The sequence below is a fragment of the Hylobates moloch genome, unplaced genomic scaffold, assembly GCF_009828535.3.
Source record: "Hylobates moloch isolate HMO894 unplaced genomic scaffold, HMol_V3 SCAFFOLD_9, whole genome shotgun sequence".
NCBI classification, from domain to species: domain Eukaryota; kingdom Metazoa; phylum Chordata; class Mammalia; order Primates; family Hylobatidae; genus Hylobates; species Hylobates moloch.
The window spans coordinates 51,068,670-51,087,734 of NW_026652284.1; the positions used below are offsets into that span (position 1 = coordinate 51,068,670).

Genomic DNA, 19,065 nt, shown 5'->3' on the forward strand with positions numbered 1-19,065 from the left:
AATACTGTGAACAAATTTACACTTATAAATTCTCCAACTTAAAAGAAATGAACCAATTCCTTGAAAGCCACAAAGTACCAAAACTCAACCAGGACAAAATAGACAATCTGAGTAGTCTTATAACCAATAAAGACATTGGTCAAAATTTAGCTTATAATTAAAAAGCTGCCCAAAACAACAATCTCCAGGACAGATGGTTTTACTAGATAAAAGAATTCTACCAAACATTTAAAGAAAAATTGAAATGAATCTTACGCAATTTCTTCCAGATAATGAAAGAAGAGGGAACACTGCCAATTTACTTATTAATGCTAGTATTATTCTGAAACCAAAACCACACAAAGAGAATGCAAATAAAATGAAAACTATGGATCAATATATGTAATAAACTTAAATGCAAAAATCCTTAACAAAATATTAGCAAATCAAATCCAAACAACATATCAAAAGAATTAGATACCATGACCAAGTGTAATTAGTCCAGGTATGCAAACTTGTTAAGCATTTGGAAATTGGTCAATATATTCCACCATAACAACAAGCAAATAAGAAAAATCATATTAATTGATGTAAAAAAAGCATTCGACAAAATCCCACACTTATTAATGATAAAAATAGACATTAGAAACAGAAGAAAATTACCCCAACTTGATAAAAAAGTGTCTAGCATCTACAAAAAAAAAAAAAAACACCCACAGCTAACATTATACTTAATGGTAAAAGATCGAATGCTTTCCCCCTAAGATCAAGAACAAGGCAAGGCTCTACCACTGTTATTTAACATAGTACTAGAAGTTCTAGCCACTGAAAAAGCAAGCAAAAGAAATAAAAGGCAGGCATGCTGGAAAAGAAGAAATAAAAACTGTCTGCATTTGCAGACGTTATGATTGCCTAAGGGTAATATCTCCAAAAAATTTACAAAGAAAATATCTAGAGTAAGAAGTAAGTTCAGCAAGGTCACAGGATACAAGATCAGCCCTGAAAAATCAATTGCATTTCTGTGTACTAACAATGAACAGGTGGTGATTGGAATTAAAAACTTTTACCACTTATAAGCACACAGAAGAAAATGAAATACTTAGATATACACTTAGCGAAGCTTGAACAGAAGCTCTGTACTGTATATTACACAGGCTGATGAAAGAAATAAAAGAAGACATAAGTAAATGCTGAGACATACCATGTTCATGAACTGAAAAAAAATCAACATTAGTAATGATGTCAAGTCTCCCCAAATGGGTCTACCAGTTAAATACAATTTCTATCAAAACCCAGCAAAGATTTTTTTGTAGATACAGACAAGCTTATTCTAAAATTTGTGTAGAAAGACAAAGGTAAAATAATCTTGAAAAAGAATAAAGTAAGAGGAAGCAATCTACCTAATATCAAGTCTTATAGCTACAATAATCAAGACAGTATGGTACTGCTGAAAGGACAGACACATAGACTAATGGAACATAACAGAGAACCCAGAAATAAAACCAGGCAAATGCCCTCTACTGATTTTTTTACAAAGGTGTGAAAGCAATTCAATGAAGAAAGGCTAGTCTTTTCACAAAATAGTACTGATACAACTGGACATGTAGAGACAAAAGAAGAAAGAAAGAAAAAGAAGCTAAACCTAAGCCTCTTACACAAAAATTAATTCAAACTAAATCATAGGCACACGTGTACGAACTTTTAGACAAAGAATTATGAGAAAATCTTCAGGATCTCAAGTTGGGCAAAGAGTTCTTAGACTTGAAATCAAAAGCACATCCATAAAAGGAATATTGATAACTTGGATCTCATTAAAATTAAAAAGCTTTTTTGCTCTGTGAGATCCCATGTGAAGAGTATAAAAAGACAAGCTATAGACTGGAGAAAATATTGACAAACCAACTGACAAAGGACTAGTACCTAGAGCATATAAAGAACATTCAAAACTCAACATCTAAAACCTTCAATTAGAAAATAAGTAAAAGACATAAAGAGGTATTTTACTGAACAGGATATACACGTGGCAAATAAGCATCTGAGAAAATGTTCACCATCATTAATCATTAGGGAAATAAAAAATTAAAACCACAGTGATATTGCTATACACTTACCAGAATGGCTAAAATGATAAAAAGAGACAATACCAATGCTGGCAAGGATACAGAGAAACTGGGTCACTTATACATTGCTAGTGGGAATATAAAGTAGAACAGCCACTCTGGAAAACAGTTTGGTAGTTTCCAGTAAAGTTAAACATTAAGCTACCATATAACCCACCAATAGTACTTTTAGACATTTATCTCAGAGAAATGAAAATGATATTCACACAACAATCTACATACAAAATTTGTAGCAGCTTCATTTGTAATAGCAACAAGTGGGGATCTGCCTATATGTCCTTCCACTGGTGAACGGCTAAACGCACTGTGATTCAGACAAACACTGAGTAGTGCTGGGACACCACTCAGCAACAGAAAGAAGAAACCATTGTTGCATGCAACAACTTGGATGGATCTCCAGGAAGTCATGCTGAGAAAAAAAAAAAAAAAAAAAAAAAAGACAATCCCAAAAGGTTAGGTTACACTGTGGGATTCTCTCTATATAACATTTTTAGTATGGCTAAAATTTAGAAATAGAGAACAAATTCGTGGTGGCAAGGATTAGAAAAGGAGGGGTAGGGAAGGCACAGGCAGGGTGGAAGTGGATGCAGCCTTTTATAAAACGGTTACAGGGGAGATACCTGTGGAGATGGAACTATTTTCCCGACTGCCGTGGTGTGTGTAGGAAGTTACACATGTGATAAAATTATACAGAACAAATAATCACACACATAAATGAGTGCAAGTAAAACTGAATAAGGTAAGTGGATTGTGTCAATATCGATATCCTAGTTGTGACATTAGTATATCGGCACGTGAAGGGAGCTCAGAGCCAATCCTATATTTGCCTTTGCAGGCACGGGGGGAATTGCTCTAAACAAACCTCGTCTTAACTGGTTTTGACCCCATCTCCTTATCAAACCACCACGCAGATCTGCTAACAGCCAATTGGCCAAGTCGGACCCTGGTTCTCTCCAGCAGTCCTGGCCCACCTTCTGGCAAATTCATCAAAATACAGTGTGTGAGATGAAAAAGTGTTCTCTATTAACCAATTCATTGGTGATTAATCCCCCAACACAAATAAGAGTTGGCTTTGACTGACCCCTTCGTTAACACAGAAGTGACTGCGAAGTTCGGTGTTGTACCCTAATTCTTTCAACAGAAAAGTGCTCCTGAAGTCCAACCATTGTCTGTGGCAGAAGACTGAAAACATTGTGACAAATCTCTCCATGAAGCTGCACTGCTGAAATCTTATACCAGCAGCCCAGAGCTTCTCCCAGGCCTGTTCATATTCTGCATATTGGCCAAATTCTACCCTCAGATATGCACACATGGCCTCCTGATTTCCATTTAAAGACTTTTGCAAACCTCGTCCCTACTTGAGGGTTAGGGAAGCTCTGCCAGTATCTGAGGATGATGCCGCCAGTTGAAATTTTCTAGACGCGACGGTTTAAATGGTTTGTGACTGAACGGGAAACACATCTACATTTCATTTTAATTATTGGTGATGACAACACAAACTCTGCCATCATTTTGTATTTTCCCTCTCTACCATCTATTTCAAAATGACTTTATCATGCTTTATCATCGGCTGACTTCTACTTTAATGAACCTTCAGAACCACAAATCCTTAAGATCCCATTCCGTGTCACAGAAAGAGGAAAGCCCACCCTCACAGCTAAATGGAGAAAGGGACCAGCCTGCCGCCAGACACAGCGGAGGAGCTGTTTCCATTCCTTTAAAAATAGGAGAGGAAACAAATCCCACCGTCTGGGATAGGAAACCTGTCCCTTCAGCCCCCAAGAGCAGAGCCTTTCTGGAAACCTAGGATGGAAGTACATTCCTGGCTGGTACTCAATGACAGAAAGCGATGCTCTTTCTGCCACCAGCGGGGCAGTCGCTTCAGCCTGGGAAAGTCACTGTCCGAACACTTTGCACCAGGGCGAGGGCCTGCCAGGCACTGGTGGGGCCTCTGGAACTTTCAACCTACTGCACAGAAACTCACACCTGCCTTTAGCACCATTCACAGAAACAGCATCTTGTTTCCAATTTGGCTGTAGATAATGAAATTAGCCCCCAAATTACCATAAAGTGGAACAAGTAAACACGAAAGCAGAAACTAGGTTTCCAGGCCTCTCCCTCACCCCATACGGAACAGGACCCTCTGGCTTCTTCGCTGTTTAAATTCAAAGCAAGACTGCTGTTTTTCTAAGTCGCTATTCTGACCCCAAGCAGATAAAGAACACTAAATGACACATTCAGGAGAGCAGCTCTGTTCTCGCAGAGCCGCTGTGTTTACATCAGGAAATCCTGCCCGGGTGGGGACAGGGGGTCGGCCGCGGAGGCGGCCCGGGCGCCGGCCTCCCTAGCGCTCGCCGCCGCGCTCCGCTGGCTGGGCCGCGCTGGCCCCTGGCGCTCAGCAGCTGACTCCATCCAGATGTGCCGCGGCTCCAGAGTGGCTGCCGCGCGCAGTAAATGGGCATCGGAGGCTCGTCAATCCGGGCCAGAGCAATTGCGGTCTCGGGGCCGCCCCACTGGCACTCAGAAAGGTGCGCGCGGGAGGGGACCGCGGAGGCGCCGGGCGGGGGCACCCTGGGCGCGGGGAGGGCGCGAGCTAATGACCGACCGGGGAAATGTTCCTAATACATTTGTACATTTCCTTGTAAATGTTTTACACTTTGAAAGAAAGGGGAATGCTGTATATCATGTGGAAATGTTGGCTGTCTATAGGTCCCTGTGGGTATTACTGCGTTAGTACGACTTGTAACCAGAGCAAGAGAAACATAAAAAAGCTGGGAAACATTGCCAATTAGTCATTACAGGGGACTGTAAAAACAAAAGAAAGGGAAAGAGGAGGGAGGAGAAGGAATCAAAGAAGAATAAAATGACTCGGGGGGAAAAAAAAGCAAAAGAAAAGAGATGCGTTTCTATGCTGTTCCGGGAATAGCGCGGGAAGCAGGACAGCTGGCGGCTTTCTGATCAGCAGAGACCTGCAAAGCAGCAAGCTCCCAGGCGCAGCCCCGGAGCGGCCCTGTCAGTTCCCAAACGACATCTAGTTGCTGTCCCTGTAAAAACTCGAGCTGGGTCAGCAGGCAGGCAGTGTGCTTTGAAGCGAGACTCAAAATCCAAGTCAGACATTTTTTTCTGATCGCCCGCCGCCTACACAGTCGTTGCTAGCTGAGTTGTAATAAAAAGGAGAAGGCAGGAACTATTTTTTTTTTTACAATCCCAAGTTCCTACCAGTCACCGGCTTCAAGCGGCCTGTGGCCATGGTTGCTGAAAACAGTTTTTAATTTTACAGTAATTATGATGATCGAAATCTTTTTTTGTTTGTTTCTGCTTTTTGCCAGAGTCAAGAGTCCAAGAACTTGTAACATCACAATCTGAAATGGATCTGGCTGAGCCTCCCAGTCCTTCTTGAGTAACTTTATTGACCCCTTTCAGGACTTAAGTGAAGAGATAACGGTGTACGCAATGTGTTAGTTGCAGGCCAAAACCGGGGCTGGGCCAGGCTTCTCCCAGGGAAGGGCTGTGATAGCTCAGGGCCTCCAGGGAGTGGGGGAGTTGGGGGGTGGGAGGGAGGGGGGTAAGGAGAGGAAGCTGGGGCCCACTCCCCAGGGACGGGGAGGCATATGTTGCTGGCTGGGAGAGAACTGCTTATCTCAGCAGCATGCAGGCCGGCTTCCAGCCAGCCTCTTCAGCCCACAGTGATTTCAGTCCCCACCTCCCCTGAGTCATGAGGATGGCCACATGTGCCTCAGATCCAATTCCTGGCAGGGGCACAACTTTGCTAATCAGCTGGGGTCCTTCTTAGTGTCTGCCCATAGCTCAGCAGATGCACAGCTCAGCTTCACCAGGACAAAATGTCTTGCGTTAGATCTGTTTCAAAAACAATTATATGAGCAAATTATCCTGGCTTCTAGCAACAGATTTTAAAAATCTAGTAGCAAGATCTCAAAAAATGATTAAACTACAAACACTATTTTAAAATAACATTAAACCAGACAAGAGATGAAGAGTCTTACAGAACTAGCATGAGCACACTCTACTCCCCGAGCCCAACTCCCCATGCCTGTGTCTGTATCTCCAAAGTCCAGAGAGGAACTTACTTACATCTGGGCCCTCTTCTGAGATAGAAATGAGCACAGGGAGACTTCCTTATCTGCCAATGACTTTTACCTCATAACATACAGCTTTGAAGTCTGTTCGTGGAAAAGCTGTCATCAGAGACTAACTGGAAAATCCTCATGAACTGGGTCCCTGACCTACCGATTTGCATTGCCAACAGGCTGGGCACGTTTTACCCGTGGCAGGTCTACAGCAGGTTAGTTGTGTCTCTTCAGAACTGGTCAAAAATAGTGTCATGCTTTTGCTGGCAAGCCTGTTCCAGCTCCTCTCAGTGCTTGGTTGCTTCTCTGTGGGAACGCACCATCTCGCCTCCCACCTGACTGTGGGCGAACCCTGCAGCTGAGACCTTGCCCTTTGCAGTTGTCTCTGCAGATTGTATTCTTCAGCAATTGTCTTTACACTAATAGGACTGACTTTGAAATTTGAAGCTACAGCCTTGACATTTTTCTCAAGTTCTAGGTGCATTCTTCCAGCTGTAACTAGACATCTCCCCTTGAATTTCACATCATCATTTCAAATTTGGTGCATTGACAAGGAAATGCATGATCTTCCTTCCTTATCCTAAGGGTCAGAGGGCCACACCTTCCCTTAACTCAGCCCCCTTTAGTCTCCAATTTCTACCAAAGATAGCATCACTGTCTCATTACAGAGCCCCATAGGGTCATTCCTTAACTCATTCCTTTCTTGCATGGTTTGTATTCTAATTTCTGCAACAGAGCTCTGGGTGTTGTCCCCCTGCTCTGCAGACAAACAGTGAACCAGCCAGCCAGAAGCCCATCCCCGCCCAGTCAGCAGACAATCACAGTGCCCATCAAACACCCTCACAGTATGGTGTAAGTTTTCTGTTCAAAACCTTGCTGTCCCTGTGGTCCCTCACTTTTGCCTTGTGTGAAAAAGTTCACGTGCATTAACCTTGGAAACCTCTACAACTGGTGCTAACCTCCTCTTCCACCGCGACCTCCGTCCTCAGCCGCCTTCATTCTCGGGAGCCTCCCCAGCCCCTGCCTGCTGTGGACTCTCCCAAACCCAGCCTGGGGAGCCAGTCCTACAGATCTTGGCTTCTAAAGGAGGTTTAAACTCTTTCCTGCTCTCTACCAGGGTAAATTCTAACCAAACCTCAAACTAAAAATCAAATCTACAGTCCTCTGCAGAGGACAAGCTTCTGCAGGGATGCCCCTTGTCCCCAATGAGACCCCCTCCACCCCCAGTGAGGTCAATGACTGGCTGATCCCCAGCACTGGGTCCATTCCCAGTTTTGGTGCCTATCAGATGTCCCACCACACTTCCATTTCAGAAGTGCTAAAACCAAACTCCGTGTCTTTCCCCTGAACTCTCTTCATCCTTTCATATCCTCCATCTGTTAACTTTAGGGTAAAGGTTTATTTATCTGGTTTTATTTAAATCAAAACTCAGAAACCCCTGGCTTCTTCTCCTTTCTCCACTCTGAAGTCCAAGCAGCAACTGAGACCTGGCGCTCTGCTTCTTAGAGAGGACTCTACTTGCCACCTGCCACCTGCCACCTGCCACCTTCCTCCACCTTCCAGGGCTCCGTGGACAGGACCGTCTTGGCAAGTGTGTGTTTTCAGGCCAGTCACCACTGCCACCTTTACCAAAGGGCCCCTCAGGTCCACCCTTCAGCCTTGCCCACTCTGTCTGGTGCTCTGGGGCCACCCCCCACTCCCCTTGGCTGCCCCCTGTCCTCCAGCTTCCCATGGGCAGTGTAGCTTGGGCAGAAACCTGCACCTCCTACCGTGCACCCCAGGTCCTGCACTATTTCTTCTGCTCTTCCTAAGCCTGCTCACAGCTCGGTAAATATTCCCTTCATTATGCTCTCTTCACACCACCCAGGTTGAGAGCGTTTTCTGCCAAGAAAACTCATATCCTGACTGATATACAGGACCCTGAGTGAGCAAGTGAGTACTCATTTGATATTTAAGTCATCGGTGTACCTTTTATAAAAATTCAATTGTATAAGTTTTGGGGGGATGTGACGCACAGAGCATCTAACAGTGTGTCCTACACATGATTGGTGCCTAATAGCCTTTTTTTTTTTTTTTTTTTTTGAGACAGGGTCACCCAGGCAAGAGAGCAGTGGTATGATCTTGGTTCACTACAGCCTTGACCTCCTGGGCTCAAGTGATCCTCCCACCTCAGCCTCCGGAGTAGCTGGGACCACAGGAATGCACGACCACGTCTGGCTAATTTTTGTACTTTTGGTAGAGGCGGTGTCTTGCTACCTTACCAGGGCTGGTCTCAAACTCCTGGGCTCAAGCGATCCTCCTTGCCTTGGCCTCCGAAAGTACTGAGATTACAGGCATGAGCTGCTGCACAGAGCCCCAATAACTGTTTATTGAATAAATCTGAGTTCCTGAAAGATTGAATACAGTCTGTTCAGAGGAAGAAGCTGTAAAACAATAAAAAGATGAAAGAAGAAGAAAGGAAGAAAAGGAGGAGCGAAAGGAGGAGGGGAAGAAACTGATTAATGCAGGTTAAATAATATGATAATTATTCCACTGTAATTTTTTTGCACTTTAAAGTACTCACCTGTCTATTCTGTACTGGAGTTCTGACCTTGTTTCTGGTCTACCACACCACTGCATTTTCAAACCAAGAATTCACTGAGAGCGAATAGGAAGGCTCGTGCACCAGAGAGACTATTCTCATTTATTTCTTAATTATTTATCAACAAAACTTCATTGGCACACTTATTGAGAGAGTTTCAAATCAGCGTGCTAAGCGCAGATGTGAGATGTGGGAAGCCACAGCTTCTCTGGAGAAGCTCGCGTTCTGAAAGGAAGCATTGGGAGAGGACATGGATGAAAACACAAGACAAAACAGTGAGCATTGTGACAAGAGATAACACAGTGTCACAGCAGCAAGAAGAAGGAATTCACGACTCTCAAAAGGTCGAGATCATCCTTGAACCGCCACTGACCTCAAGGCAAGGCACAAGGTGAGGAGCCCCCGAGTGGCACGGGGAGATTGAGGGTCTCGTCCCCACTCATAGGAATTCAGCCCATCAGTGGTCTAGACTGAGACAAGAAATTAAGTAAATTTGACTTCTATGCCACTTCTATATTTATCCATTCATTCATTCGTGGGAACACTGAGATTCCATTCCCTGTGCCTGACAGTTTGAACTAACACTCTTACACGTTGGTATCACTCAAGAATCACACTGGGAGAAGGTGGTTTAGGTTTCTCTAGCTAGAAAAAGACTCACCACAGGGAGTCGAATGTAATCTTAGTTCTAATCCAATCCAGACCAAAAGGGTCCAGTTACTGTCCACAGAGGGCTGTGTCCAGGGAGGCCATACTGGTGTGCTCCCAGCCACAGCCCCAGCATGGCCGACACACATGAATGAAAGTCACGCCAGCTCCCGCTCCTTCCTTATCCTAAGAGCCAGAGGCCCACACCTTCCCTTAAACAGACCCAGGGCATAGCCCTTCCTTAAGTCATCCCATAACAGTGCTGGACTACCAAAGTCCAAGCCACCACACAGGGATGACGTGAGTGAGGTTTCCATCTGCCAAGAGGCCAGAGGAATGCAAGTGTCACGTCATGGGGAAGGAAGGCCCAGTAGTAACAGCCACCTCCGAGGGGCCTTCCTTGTGGATTGAGGGTGACTTCTCCATGCAGTTAGCTTAATAACAATAAACAGGTGGACTAGGTTCATGATTGATAAATTCCTTCTCTACCCAACCCTCCCCCTGCCCTAGACAATGTTGGTGTCTGTACAATTAGAAGGATCTATTCTCTTTTTATTGTGGAAGCAAAGCAGAGTGATAGGAGCTTAGAGAAATCGCAGCACAGATGTCAGGCCGCAGGCCCAAGGGCTGTTAAAAAAAGAAAACTCTGTAAATGGAAGTGAGGCTTAGTAAGGCACAACCCTTAAGTCTTGGCTCACAATGCAAAGGAAAAAAAGAAAAAAGACTGGTGGGTGGGGGAGTTTCCTGAAGCCATGAGTAAAATCTGGCAGAAAGCATTCTATACAGCCTTTTTTGGTTTCAATCCGCATGACATCACAATCTGTGAATTTTGCTGTGATTGAATTTGAATGAACTTGTAGATTCAAAACAAAACCCATTTGAAACAAGCTCCACAAAACAACTCTCTCTTCCCCGCAGCAGTTAAGTGCATTTCCTAACTGCCTTCTTCTTTTCTGGATGGCAAGGCCCGCCTGGGACTAACACGCCAAGTCCAAACCACACAGACACATGCATGCACACGCATGCAGACACATACAAGCACACACAGACATATGTGCACACACACATGCAGACATACATGTGCACATACACTCATTCACAGAAACATACACACATACACACACCCAGGGAGCAGCGGGGCCAAGAGAAGTGGCAGGAGCACTGGACTGGAGTGTCGATTCTGCCTGGGAGAACCTGCCCATCCTTTTGTTCTGCTTCCCCTTTTCATTCCCATTATCTTAGTTCTGCCCAGTAAAGGCAAGAAGGAAGACCTAGACCAGCCTTGCAAACACATTCTGAGCTTAGAGAAACCAGGGCAGAAGAAAAGAAAACCACACAACAGTCCTGGTGTGACGGTTAAAGTATTCCACTATTCCAGGCTTCTCCTCCTCTTTTGTTGAATTTGTTTCTACAGAACTGGGGATGATATGGGTAAGCATCGGATGTATTTACACATAACAGGTTTTTGTAAATAGTGAGAAACATAGCCCAACATACCTCCAGGTGTACAAGATCATTCAAAAACCCAAACTGAATTAACTATTTTGTTTTTCTATAAGGACAGCTATGCCACAAATTGAAGAACTATGCTGCTAACATAGCCAACACAGGTAATCAGGATATGTTTTAATATGCAAATAAACCTATCAAGGAATGCCTCCCAAACTACTCCATGTCTACCTAGCCTGGGACCCTAAAATCCTCCATGTCTACCTAGCCTGGGACCCTAAAATCCTCCATGTCTCTGATCACCCTGGAAAAGCCTAAGACTCCAGGCTTTTAACATAGTGGTGCTCAGTTGTGAGTGATATTCCCCCCAGGAGACATTTAGCAATGTCTGGAGAAGTTTTTGTTTGTCACAACTGTGGGGTGTGTGTGCTATCATCATCCAGTGAGTAAAGGCCAGGGATGCTACTCAACATCCTATGGTAAACAGGTAGCCCTTACCCCACAACTCAGAAGGATCTGGTCCCAAATGTCAGCAGTGCCAAAGTTGAGAACCCCTAATTTAACACATAAGCCCCCCTCCTTCCCCTCCCAAAAGAGTGTGTCAATACAACTGTCCCACAGTGTTCTCTGACTTCATAGCTACCAAGGCAGGAGCCAACATGGAGCTGCCACAACAGCTTGGCAAAAGAGCCTGCAATCAAGTCGGCTCACCAGAACCAGAAGTCAGCGTACACTGCGCAAAGCAAGAGTGATGGCCCAAACCCCTACAAAAATCGGTTGAAATAAAAATCAATGTCACCCTCAGACCATGGTCACTTTCTGCCAAATAGTTAGTGAGAATTACGGGCATATGATTTCAAGAAAAATATTTTATCTTGGTGAGTTTTAGAAAGGAAAAAAGGAAAGTCTTTGCCCTGTTATGCAGTAGCACTATTCATTTGTGGTCTGTATCTGATTTCCTTGAGTAAGATGTGAAGACTTCAGAATGGATGTCAGAATAAATGATAGCTCCTGCAAATGGCAATCCTCAGGGTTTTGCTCATAATGATCCCAGCATTTCACTGGCCTTCATCTTGGAGAAGCCTAAAGGGGTAGTACTACCTCAAAAGAGGACAAAAGTCTGTCCTCAGCAGAGAACAGCAGGCTTTCTGAGGTTTCCTCCTGCGTTACAGCCTTGCTTGTGAGGTTTAAATCAGTATCGTGTTTAAGAGAGAAACCTGTAGACTAGCTGCATTAGACTGAATCTTGAGCAAGTCATTTTACTTCCTGAGCCTCAGTTTCCTAACCCATAAGATAAGCTTTAATACTAACAGAACAATTAGCAGTGTTTTATTGCTATGTGCCAAGCATGGTCTGGGTGGCTTGCATATGTCATCTAACTTAAATCTCCCTAGAGCCCTATGAGTACAAATGAGGAAACTGAGTCGCAGACTGGTTATATAACTGCACAGGGTCACACAGATGGAGGAAGCTAAGGTTTCAGCACAGGCTGCCTGTTTCTCCACCATGATGCTCCCGTCTTTACTGTGCCTCCTGGCTGGAGGAAATGAGCAATGCTCACATTGTCCTCCAGAGTAGTCATTAAGACAATGAGCCACCTTGGCTGCTTCTATTCTTCGAAGGAACAGTTATGGAGCTGCACTTTAATCTTAACCTATAGCCCCTGTTGTTTCGAGTAATAGAAGAAGGATTCAAACAGGAGCTGAGAGAGGGCAGTTCCACATTCAGCTTCCCACTAAGTTGACCTTGGAAGTGAGTCTTCATTGGTGAAACATGGGCACCTCATTGGTTGTTGTGACCATTGAGTCAGAGGGAAGAGCATGCTCTGAGAAAAAGTTCAAAGCTCCAAATATGAATAACCTCATATGGGCGGCACCCAGAGTTCCACAGTCCTTCTACCTGACATCTCGTGTGACTGTAATACGTGGGTCACAGGGTGGTGCATCGCTTTTCCCAATTCACAGACGTGGAAACCAACCCCCCAAAAAAGTGAGCTAACTCCTCCAGGTGACACAATTAGAACCCAACTTCCATAAATGGAATCTGCTGTACTGAGTTGGTGTCATCATGCCAGTCCAAGAAGACACACAATTACCTCTGGCATCTCCAATATCACTTGTGGAGTTTTCAACTTTGCTCTTATTACCAATGCCTGTGGTACACATTTCCGAGGCTCTCAACACCTGCAGATGAATCTCGTGAAATCTGCAGTTGTGGGATTAGGTAATGCAGTAGAAGTGGATGTCCAAAACATCCTGCTCTTTACGTAATATTTCTCTTTGTATTCTCACACAAAAGCAGTTAAAAATAAGAGCAGCCATGCCTGTGCCAGGCACACAGAGCCTTGTTTACAGGACGGGAGTGTGTGGGTCCTTTTTGGTAAGACAGCTGTGTTTCTAATGTCATTGTCTTTAGACAAGAAGTCATCTACAGGATCCATCTCCAGCAATTTCTTCAAAGTATGTGTATTGCAAAAACTGTAACATAAAAAGAAAAATAGATTCATGTGGGACTTTGGAAGCAACATCATTTTTTTACTTCTCCTGACAAAAAGAACACCCACCGAACAATGAAGAAACAGCTAAATGAGCACCGGATGAATGAAGCTTGCCCTTCCGCGTGCCCACACCTGTCCAGAAACAGTGTGTACTTCTGCAGGCCTTACCCATATGCACAGATAAGCTACCTGTGGCCCCTCCTTCAGCACGGCAGGGTTCCCAACCAATTCTGGGGGCCCCCGTTGCAGCAGGAGCTCCAGCCTGGCGTCCGTGTTCACAGAACCATAGCTACTTCTGAGTTTTCTGAACCACACTCTGTCAGAAAGATGTTGCATCTGGATCTACCCTCAACACTATTCATGTTCACTCCTAACGCAGTGTGGACTTGAAAACAAGGTAACCTGGCTTAAGACTTCTTTTGTGTGTAAGGAGTTTTCTTCTTGAGACTTCCAACTTTGAAGACTTTTCCAGAAAGTTCAAGTTGCCAAATTTCTGACTCCTAGAAAATGAGCATATTGCTGTATGTTATACTTGTTTATTCAATGATCATCATAAACCACCCAACAAATTCAGGAAATAGTCACTGAGTGCATACTTTGGATGAGGTACTGTTCTAAGCACTGGGGAAAAGCAACTAACAAGATGGAAAATATCTCTTACACTACAGGGCACAACTTGCATTCTAGTGGGAAGGGGGAGATAGTGGACAAGTGAACTCTTTCATGAGCAGATCATGTGAGGGTAGGATGCGTCCTGAGAAGGACATCAATAGGAAATTATGATGGAGTCCTCGGCACGGCAGATGTGGGGTGTGTGCCCTTTGGGCTGAGACCTGAATAATGTGGAAGGGGCACAGTGCTGAGATGGAGTCTTGCAGCTCCATGGGGCATGCTCCAGCCTTTGGTTCTGCTAATGTTTTGTAAACATCAACCGTGTACCAGGCCCTGTGCTGAATGCTAGGGCTGCAAAATTAAATACAGGTGTCAGTCTTTACATCCAAGGTGGAATGGGATGGGATGGGGGGCAGCCAGCCTCTGCTCTTCTTGTGGATGGGAAATTTTCATGCCAGTGTGATGACGCCCTGGGAATGGGCCAACAACCTGAGGAAGGAGGCTGCACCAGGGCAAACTCTGGTCACTGTGAACCCTCCCTGCAGCTGAGATACAATCTTTATGCGGTGCGATGGCATCTACGACCTCTCTATAAATTGAAAAGGACATTACTCAGACCATCTTGAAACAAACTGCATGTGCCACATTTAAAAGGGAGGCGTGCTTCCAGGGTGTGTCTGCACCAGAGATATTATCCACCACAAGGTAAGAGAGCCAAAGTCTGCCCCTGACATTTAAGTCTCAAGATTATGAGACTTAAAGGAGATATGAGATTAAAGGAGAAGCCTTCTCTTGACATTTCTAAGTATCGAAAAGGAAAGATGAAGGAACACAGAAACACACTGTGCCTGCCTCACCCTCTCCCTTCACCCTTGGTCTGCCCTTCGCTTTCCAAGGAAGGTCAGAGCTGCGCCATTGACGTTAGCTGCCCCATTGCCTCTAAGTTCAGTGATGTTGCCATTGAAAGCAAACCAAACATACACTGTCTCCAGCAAAGCTTCTAGGTGTGTCTCAGGAATGCACGGTGCCCTTATGGGACCCAACCAGGAAGTCCAAGCTGGATAGAAGGGTCACCAGGGACCATGCTAGTCCAGCTCACTGGACGGCAGTCCCTGAAGCCCTAAGAGCCTCACTATGTGCATGGCACAGACCAAATCCCCAAGCCCTGGGAGGGACACACATCTGCCAAACACTTGTTATACGCTAAGGGCTTTCCCATATCCAACTCCATTTGCAGAGCAATCTTGCTGGATGGACATTGTTATCCTCATTTCTAAACACAATCACTGGGAGATTGATTCACTGTGACAGAAATCGGATTTAAAGTGGGGTTTTCCCATACCACACTCCACAGCCCAAGCTCTTTCTAAACTGCCATCCTGTTTCCTGTCAGCCCCTCCCCCATTAGATCCAATTCTACAGCATCTCAGGTGATCCCAGGCTTCCCAGGCTCACCCCCCAGTGGCCAGCCATTTTGCCCACCTCCCAGCAGACCCTGCAAGACAAGGCGGCCGGGGTTCCTACTGAGACTCCTGCCCTTGCTGGGACCTGAGCTTTTCCTCAAAGCCTCACCTGCCTGGCCCGCCCCATTGTAGTAATGACTTCTTTGAGATGGGAGGGACTTTGGCATCATCCCCTGTGAATTTCTAGCCCAAGCTCCTTGTTTTATAGGTGAGAAGAGCAACTCTAAAGCAGGCAAAATGACGTGCGCAGGACAGCCAAGTACACTATCAACAGAGCTGCCCTGAAGCCCGGTCCCCACACCTGAGCGTGGTGCAATGGGACTGGTGCCCTTGAAATTGCAGAGCTACTCCCAAAGTTGCTTCTGTGATATCATTAACCTCCTAGGGTTTTCCTGGTGACGCAGTGTCAGAAGGACAGCTTCCTGTAACACCAGCTACCCTCTGGGGTGTGAAAACATTTGTGTGCTCATGCAAGCCTCATATGAGACGTCATGCATTCTTTGGTGGCAGCCTGAGCTCATCCAGGGCACAAAGCGAGTCACTGTCCTGTGTCATGAAACGCAGAGAAAGCTGTTTCATTTAAGAGGATTAGGTACAGAGAGCATCATGCAGTCAAAATCAGACTTCTTGTCACCAATACTTTTTGAAAACAAACTTTGTCCGCTGATCTTTATATTGTGCGGCAACAAAAACACAGACATCAAAAACTAAGAGAAAAATGCTAAAGAATTACATTTGTAGACAAACCTTGTTGAATGCTTATCATCTATGAGGAACAAGTCAAAGCTGGTTGAATCATGGCTTTCCCTCGGCTTGCAAAAACACGAAGTGACTTCAGCTAAAGTGCTTTAGTCTTTCTAACTCACCACCACACCGATCATAAGAATGCTTGGCAGGAGTTTGATACCAGCCTGACTAACATAGTGAAACCCTGTCTCTACTAAAGATACAAAAATTAGCCGGGTGTAGTGGCTGGCCCCTGTAATCCCAGCTACTCGGGAGGCTGAGGCAGGAGAATCGCTTGAACCCGGGAGGCGGAGGTTGCAGTGAGCCGAGATCGCTGTTGCTCTCCAGCCTGGAGGACACAGCGAGACTCGTCTCAAAAAAAAAAAAAAAAAAGAACAAATGCTTGCTCCCTGCATTTCAGGAAGGAAACTTGAGATAGCGGTTGAGACAAGCTGAGCAGCACATAAAACCTTTTCCAAAGCATAATACTGGTTTTTATTCTTCTGGTTCAAAATGGTACTTCTGCATACTTTAAAATCCCAGTAAACCAAGACAGCTAAGTCCTGGGAGTTATGCATCAATCTCCCTTTGGGAGAAAGAAGCAATATTTTTTAAAGTGCCACAGAGGAGATGGTGTACTCACAGCCAGCCCTTTCTTCTTGATTGAGCAACTATAAGTTCTATCTCAGGCCTAGAATTCTATTAAAACATCCTTCATTTTCAAAAACCATGAAGTGAAAATATTTAATGTGGAAGAAGCTGCTTCATGAGCTACTAACAAATTTTTACAGGACTTGCATGTTACAAGTTGGTCCCCATCCGACGTGGGAGCCTCCAGCTCCAAAACTGCAGTTTTCTAGGTTAGAAGGCAGACGTCTGGCCAAAATAAATATGCGAATGAGTGGGCTCAGCACTCTCTTTAACTCTGACCTCTTCCTTTAATGGGATTTGAGAATGGAGCTTCGCCACTAGGATTTCCTGTTTCGTTTTCCTTTCATCTCTATCTCTCTCACATTCCATTCCTTGCATTTATATTGCAGTGTTGTTCTCCCATGGAGTTTAGGTTGTACATCTTTCACAAGGCCCATGGAGTTGGAGAGGGTAAATTATTTTAATCTCCAAGCAGATTACACAGCTCACATTGTCCTATTATTTATAAACAAATACAAAGACAGTTCTGAGACGTCTACCACCAGGACAGGTGGAAAGGCACATTTTTAAGCAGTTGTATACAGTAAAGCTTTTTTACATGTATTTATAAAATTTCTTTTGAAAAATTAATTGGGTTGTTCAATGGGTGGGGAGGAGATGAAGAGGGAAAATTGCTATCCAATCTGTCTTGATACTTTTTAATTAAGAAAAACAACTTCTGCTCTCCTCCATTAACAGAACTTTAAATCCTGCTCAAATGGTGTCTTTTTTCCCCCAACAACAACTTGAAAATTTCCAACTGCTGTCTTGCCAAACTGGCTTAAAATGTTTTCCCATGGATGATCTCAGAAAAAGAAAAGAAAAGATAGTAAAGAAAATGGAAATGTGTTGATATTTATTGTTCCCTAGAAGCAGAGGACATTTGTAGTGTTGCTTTTCTCCTTCCTGGGATCTCAGGCCTCTTTACCTACCAAATGATCTGGAAGGGTTTTGATCAGGCAGAGAGATTAATGGCACTGATTTGCCAGCACAAATTAATACATTCCTTCATGAACCAGAGCACTGCATTAGGCCTGCCCCTCTCACAGGCGTTTGCACTCTCTCCATCAAGCGGCCTGCCTCTCAGACAAATGCCTTTTGCTGTCTTGGGAGCCTGGACAGCTTTCATGTTCCACCTGGGACCAGCTCTCTGAAACCAGGTCACTCTTGGAAGCCACAGGGTATCTTGTAAACAGTGCGGCCAGCCACTTGCGGCCTGATATAGAACAGAAGCACAATTCCAGGGAACTCCTGAGGAATTTCTCCTGCTCTGGAGGAGGCTGCCTGACCATGTGACCCTCTGGAAAGAGAACAAAAGGACGCTCCCTTCTGAAGACAGCGGAAATGTCTTTCTTTGAAAGGCGTTCTTCAGGTGCTGCCCCCCTCCGTGGGCCTGCTGGCTGTGAACACTGCCCAAAGCACAGCCTGGCCTGCGACTGGCTAGATGGGGTGATACAGCTGCGCCTCTCACTGTACTGGGAAGGAGTCTGGTGGGGGGGTGTAAGAGGGAACCACTTTCCTCTCTATAAATTTAGCAGTTCTAGAAGAATACACATAGAGAACAAAAGAGTAAGGCTATATCCCTGCTTTCTTAATAAGAACATAAAGGCTACGTGCTTGTATTTATTATTATTATTATTTAAAGACAGGGCCTCTGCTCTGTCGCTGGAGTGCAGTGGCATGATCACAACTCACTGTAGCCTCCAACTTCTGGGCTCAAGTGATCCTCCTGCCTTGGCCTCCCGTAGCTGAGACTACAGGCACATACTCCACTGCACCTGGCTAATTAGTGTCTGCATTTATTAGTGAATGCACATACTTTATGTGGGCAAGAACTCTGTGGCCTCTTCAGTGAAAGCATGTGTGGAAATGGCTGTGTGGACCTTGGACTAAATCTGCTGACCCTGCACCCAGTTAATTGCTCCTATTGGGGTAAGGAAGCCTTAAAAGTGTTCAGCGCACATTGATTTTCAAAGACATTATGATACTAGCACCACATTATTCCTTAGAGTTATCTGATGAACTCACACCAACCAGAAGAAGAAGCTGAAGGTATAGGCTGTTGTTTTGGATTTGAAATGTTTTTTCTCTTTTCTTTCTTTCTTTTATAATTTTTAAACTTTAAGATGGGTTCCACATCTGCACAGTAACACAAAGCAAAAGGACGTGATCTGATTAACATAAAGATTTTTCTCATGAAGCAAACCAGACT

General features: G+C 44.6%; 1 long non-coding RNA gene across 1 annotated transcript in view; it reads right to left on the reverse strand.

Moving 5' to 3' along the window:
- The window catches only part of LOC116812643 (uncharacterized), a 149,052-nt gene extending 139,812 nt beyond the window's left edge, over window positions 1-9,240 (reverse strand). Inside the window, exons 1-2 of the long non-coding RNA XR_004370744.1 lie at window positions 9,142-9,240; window positions 8,751-8,993 (exon numbers count right to left, since the gene is read on the reverse strand). This is a non-coding gene — a long non-coding RNA (uncharacterized LOC116812643). The remainder of the gene's footprint in view (window positions 1-8,750; window positions 8,994-9,141) is intronic.
- Window positions 9,241-19,065: the final 9,825 nt, after the last annotated feature.